The sequence below is a fragment of the Pteropus alecto genome, unplaced genomic scaffold (assembly GCF_000325575.1).
Source record: "Pteropus alecto unplaced genomic scaffold, ASM32557v1 scaffold21, whole genome shotgun sequence".
NCBI classification, from domain to species: domain Eukaryota; kingdom Metazoa; phylum Chordata; class Mammalia; order Chiroptera; family Pteropodidae; genus Pteropus; species Pteropus alecto.
The window spans coordinates 20,162,258-20,168,893 of NW_006436282.1; the positions used below are offsets into that span (position 1 = coordinate 20,162,258).

The 6,636-nt window shown below is 42.6% G+C and overlaps 1 pseudogene; it reads left to right on the forward strand.

Annotated features, from left to right (window-relative positions):
* The first annotated feature begins 6,517 nt into the window (after positions 1–6,517).
* LOC112479980 lies at positions 6,518–6,636 on the forward strand (annotated as a pseudogene).

Genomic DNA, 6,636 nt, shown 5'->3' on the forward strand with positions numbered 1-6,636 from the left:
AGGCTGCGGAGTTGGTTCCCTCGGGCGGGATGCAGAGACTCTTCTTCAGAGGACAGGCTTTTTCAGAAGGCGGAGTGGTAGTTAACCTGATACAGCTCAGTTCTGCAACTAGTTCTCTACATCAACTTTACTGCACCCATTTATGAATTCAACAAATACGTGTTCAGCACTTCCTCTGTACCGGGTACTGTGCTGAGTCTCAGCCTTGCTTTTTCCTAGTGGACACAGTTGTACCCTGGCTCAGTTAATTTATTGGTTGGATTCATTTTCCAACCTCTCTTGACATTTTCTTTTCCAGTAATGTGAAATTCATTTGGTTCCCAAGGTCACCAGCCTCCTAGTTTCAAAAACTAGGAGCCTCCTCTTGATGCTTTCATTGTATTTTGGTGGCGAGGGAGCCTTGATGTCTCACCTCATCTCTCCAGATAATCAGACTACTGCAGGTTCCTTGCCTTCTCTCTTTCTGCGAATTTTCTCTGTTCCTCCACCATCCACTTCGTATCTATTGATCTGATCATCCCTTGAGGTGCCTTGATAGGGAATGGCTCATCCCTTTCCTTATTCGAGCAACTCCGATATCCCACCTTTCCTACGTGATTCATCTGTAATAATCTAAGCACCTTATCTAAGTGTTTCAGGCACCTCCCCATGAAAAAGTGTCCGCAATAGTAACACTGTAACACTTCATAAAGCACTTCCAATTATACCATCTCGATGAATCCTCAACAATACTGTGAGACAAATATTACTTAACTCCTTTTACACGCAAGGAAACCAAGGTGTGTACAAATTAACTAACTTGTTTTAGATAAGACAGCCAGCGAGAGGCTGAACCGGGACTCAAACCCTGTCAGTTGGTTGCTAAATCACTTCTTCCATTCCTCATTCTTGTCTCTGCCAAACCTCGCGCAGGAACCAGCCATGGGAAATAGGTAGAACGGACAGTACTCACCTTGCCTCATCTGTTGAAGGCCAAATAGGGCCAAAAAATGAGGAGAGAAGCAGCCAAGCCAAAAGAGACAAGAATTTGAGGCCTGGATTCTTAAGTGGCCTAAGTGAATTTAAGAGTAGGTAGGATCTGGCAAGGAGTTATCAGGAGAGAACCTAGAATGGAGCTGCAAAGGTTAAATTACAAAGTATAGTAGGCATTTTGTAAGGAACACCTGCACATCACACGCTTTAATCAGTAAAAAGGAAAACATCTCTTTGGCTCCTGAAGAGTTATAATTTAAAAAGGAGCAGGATCAAAAAGGGAAAAAATCTACTACAAAGAATTATAATTAGAAAGTTTAAAGAAAAATTAAGAGAGAGAGGATTCCAGTATTCTCAGAAGAAGATGGAGTTCTCATAACGAAGTGAGAAAGGGACGTATTTTCTGCCCTATTTTCCCAGAGGATGAAGATTTGGTGATGTTCTCACCTGCCCAGCCTCAGAGTTGCCTAATATCTCAGGTATCAGAAATCTCGCTCTCACTCATGAGCCTTGCTGGCAGGACCTTTTGATTCCACCCAAAAGTTACTGTTTTCCCTTTATTCTTGTGAAAAACGCAATACAAAACACAACTGGTAACAAGTTTGTTTTTTTTTAAAGTAGAGTGGAGGTAAAACTTCATATCTACTCAACAGACAGAAAACCACGCTGATTTTCTTGCTTGCAGCTTTCCGAAGGCCTTACTGCAGTGGCCAACCACATCTGGCAGAAGGATGTAGAAAACTGTCGGTCAGTCTCGGTCAGTTTCGTGTTCGATAACAACCCGTATATCCAAGTATTCATAGATAAAGGGATATTGTCATTTTTCTGTTTAGCTAAGTAATGCTAACTCAGTGAAATTCAATATATATTTTTACAAAGCTACGAATCGGCCTGCCTGCACCCTGGCCAACTCTGATTATAGGCAAAGAAATAACAAAGAGAAAAACACTCATTTGCTTCCATGTTTTTGCTATCTGACTATTGGAGACATTGAGCTTTAGGGTTTTGTTTTATTCATTAGGATGTTTTATTTATTTCTTCATTCATTCATTCACTCATTCAGTGAGCTTTTCATTGAAGCTCAATCCTATACAATATAGGATTTGTGATAAAATGTAAAATCAGACTGTTATAAAATATCATGCCTTCCTACCACATGGTATCTGTATGTCTTCGAAAAAGTCAGAGTACTTCACTGAGGAGGTTCCACATTAGTAAAAGAGAGATAACGGAGTTTACCCTGTCCATCGTGAAGCGGTTTGCTGAAAGCCAAATCAAATGATGGATCCGGAAATGTTTTGAAGATATTATTAACATGGATATCTACGGATCAAAAAACCTAGTAGCAAAAAGTGTGTATTTACCTCCAAGAGACTGCCCATGGGTGTGTGCATGTGTGCATGTAACATGCACGTGCATGCTCGTTACCAGCATGAGCAATTGAAATGGTTTTGTGCCCTCCGGGCAGTATTAGCATGACTTAGTTGCAACTGTATTTCTGCAAGTTTAAGGTAGAAACCAAGCTTGGCTACTGCCACCTACATACCTGAGCTTGAACTGTCTGGATACCACGGTGCTACACCAACATCTAATTTTCAGTTGTTCCAACTCTAGAACTTTTTTCACTCTGCTCTTGTTCCAAGAGCTTGACTGGTGGAAAAGATACTTGAAATGTCCCAAACCCAAGATTTTGTGACCGTGGGGTATTGTCACTCCCACCTAGCTGGTGACAGAAAAGTGGCTGAGAGCTGCATAAAACAAGTTCCACTAGGAAAGAACTTTCTGAAGAAAACCTTAGTGGCCTCCAAATTGGCAACTGAAAGGAACCAAAAGTTAGTGAAGGAGAAGTCACTGACGTAACAGTCGAGGGCAATTTTATTAGCTTCATTCAATAAAGCAGAACTTGGACCAAAAAATTCATTATTCAAACCAGATGCTAGTTTTGCAACATTCACGTCAATGATGAACTGTTTCAATTTTCTTTTATTTTGAATATGTAATATAAAGCAGGCAAGTCACTACATTAATAAAGGCACTCTTTAAATATATAAAGTTGGTTTGAAAAACAACTGAATGTAGAAAACCAGTTTTGAGAAGTTTATTGCCAAAAGCATTTTTTTCTTTTACAATCGTGTCACGAAAGAAATGCAATAGTAGGTTTAAGACAAGATCAATTATGATCAGCAATGAAATTACCCTTTAATGATAATTAGCCCCAAATCTTGATTACTGCCAGCTCAAATTATCTGGTCATAAGGCATACAAAGTACTGTGTTCGTCTACTTCAAACCAGAACGAGAAGAAGAGCAAATGAGACAGAAAAGGCCAACCACACAGGCCTCCATGCCTAAGAGGAAGCAAAATATTCATAAAGACGTTAACTAAGCACAAAAGTTACTTAAAAAAATAAGTCAGCTGATAATCTCCCTCTTAAAAACGATTATTTTCTCTCATCAGAAGAATAATGAGAAACAGATCTCAAGCCCTGAAAAAAAGTGAGGCTCTCTGGTGAAAAATGCAGCCAGGTGGATCCTGGGAGAAGGTGAGATCGGCACGTCGGGGACAGAGTCGAGGGAGAAGCCTGTGGCCTTGGGACACGAAGAAAGGGGGACACGCCTCCAGTTCCAGGCTGTTGGGAGGTGGTGGAGTCTGGCCCAGCGAACTGCTAACTCACAAACGACACAGCATAACCACCTGAGGTCAACTAATACTGCTTTACGGAGACAGAGTCAGAGCACTTTAGAGATGGAGATGAACACCTTCGTTTCACAAGCGAGGAGACTCAGGTGCGAGGAGCTAGAGTGACTTCTCATGGGACTAACTAATGGCAAAGCCCGTTCTCCAGCCCACGTGTCCTGACTCCTTGCCCACCTGCTCCCTCCCTCCCTCAGATGAGGAGGAGGGTCTGAGGAGCAGTGACCAAGGACTGCAACCGGCTAGCCATCGCTGCATCTGTCACAGTTCTGAAACGACGCGCTGCTCTTCTGGCCTTGAATGTGCCCATCTGGTGATTCAACACCAGACAGTTGCCAAGGAAAATCAACATTCGTACTGGAGCTATAAATCCTACTGACCAAAACCCACTATGCACCGGGCACCATGTTAGCCACGAGTGTTCATTCGCCTCTTGTAAATGCTCACAACCCAGGTGTTCATGACCTCATTTTATTAAAAACTGAGGCCTAGAGAGATGACGTACGTAACTTGCTTGTCGTGCCCACCCCACCAGGTGACAGCGATCCTGGGTCCAGACCAGTTTTACCAGCCCCTTGCGCTTCTGCAGCTCCTCATTCAACTGATCGTGAGAGCTGCACAAGAAGCTCTCCTGCCTGAAAATATCTGCATCATTATATATGAAATGAATGGATCCTAAACAATGGAAAGAAGTTTCTAAAATCTGGGTCTAAATATGAGTCCTTCCAATTACTTAGCTAATGAGAGAAGCTTCTTACAAAATTCCAATTCTTTTTTCTCAACTCTTTGCTCCAGAGATCCTAGATATTCTGTTTACTACTCTTCTCTTTCAAGCAAAAGCTTAAGTCCCCACAAGCAGAAGAGAAAGACAGTGGGAACCTTAACAAACGGGAATGAACTCAGAGAAGGTCACCGAAGAGCGTGGCGACAAGACCGTGGAGAACCTCACTGTTCCAGCTCGGAGGCTGCATGCGCTGGCCGGCCGGCCTCGCCTCTGGCAACCACCTGCCACCTTTACCTTCTGGAAACATGGGCACAGGGCCAACCTGAGGATCTCTGCTCTGACAGAACAGAACACCTCTCCCTTCCCAGCCTGAACACGACCCCGAAGACCAGGTGGGTTTGGCGCTACGACGTCTCTGCAGTTTGTCACCTTCTGCCTGTAGGGAGGTTGCCCTGTTTAAAGCTAGGACATTCCAAAGTGACCTATTCTTAACCCAGGGAAGACCTACGGGGTGTGAGCCTGTTTGCTCACATATAGACCAAATAGAAGTGCAAACGGGGCACCGTGTGCTTCCAATGAAACACAACCGACCTCCTTTCCGAGTGACTTTTTGGGGTTTGTTCACGGGCAGTCGCAGCTTCTGGGAATACAGACATGAGGGGTTCTGCCCTTGAAGAGCTCAGAGTCTGCTGGGGAGACCACACCCTTGAAATGATTAACGGCAGTGTCAGGTGATAAGTATGAAAAGACGCAGGTACATCAAATGCCATAAGAAGTGATGGCACAGGAAGAGAGGGAGCCTCATCAAAGAAAGGGGCCACGGGACTCAGGTTTATAAGATGAGCAGGAGTTTTTCAAGGCAACAAAATGAAGGTTCAGGGACATTGCAAGTAGAAGGGCTAAGTGTGTTCACAGGCTCACGTTTATGAAGGGGCCTGTAATCCGAGAGAGTGAAGAAGAGCAGTTTATATGTGAGGGGAGGAGAGGAATCCGTAAAGTAAGCATCGCAGAGACTATCACAAAAGGTCTCTATAAGGCCCAGCAGCCAACGAAGGTTTTAAAACACATTTAGATTTTTTTTTTTTTAAGAAAGTAATTCTGACAGACATGCCAAGTATGGACAGAAGCCTACATCAGGGCTGCACACACACACAAAATAAAATGTGAGCCACAGAGCCAAGCCACATATGTAATTTAAAATTTTCTAGTAGCCACATTTAAGGTTAAAAAAAAAATTAATTTAATTTAATAATATATTTTAACTCCCCAAATGCAAACTATTATCCTTCAACATGCAGTCAATATTTTAACAATTATTAATGAAATAGTTTGTATTCTTTTTCTCTCGTACTAAGTCATCTAAACCCGGCACACTAACAGCACATCTCAAACTAAACGGGCCACATTTCAAGTGCTCAAAAGCCAGATGTGGCCAGTGGTTACCACATTCGACAGCACAGCTCTTGATAAATCAAATACAAGACCCACTTAGGAGGCTGTGGCTGTAGCCAAGAGTCCTAACAAGAGACGATGAAGTCTGGGCAAATATTTCCAGCCATTGGACAAAGGCTGAACTGCCACTGAAACGCAATTTTACAAACATGTAACTTATTTTTTGTTTTGAATGGGTATAATTCACCTGGTTCACAAATAAAAATAATATAACAGGGTATACAAAAACATCCTTTTTCTGACCACCCCATCCCCCACCCATCCAGGTAACCATTGAGTTTCTTGTTTGTTTGTTTACCCTTTTGATATTGCTTCATGCAGATATGTGGACTCATATATTTTGTCCCCCTGCCTACACCAAAGGTAGCATACTACATATTCTGCCCTACCCCTTGCTTTTGTCATTTAGTAACATATCTTAGAGATCTCTCCACTCACTGCATATAAAGAATTTCTGTGTTCTCTTTAAATGCTATACAGTATTCAACTGTATGGGTGGATCACAGTTTATTCCACCAGTCTCCTACTAATGGATATTTAAATTATTTCCAATCTTTTCTATTACAAACAATGGTCTAATGTAAAACTTCCCATAATACGTCACTTTATATGTATTCAGATGTACCTGCAGGGAAAAATTACAGAGCCAGATCACTGGGTCAAAGGATAATTGCAGTCTACAGCCACGCTACCCTGAACAAGCCCGATCTCGTCTGATCTCGGAAGCTAAGGAGGGTCGGGCCTGGTTAGTACTTGGATGGGAGACCACCTAGGAAGACCAGGTGCTGTAGACG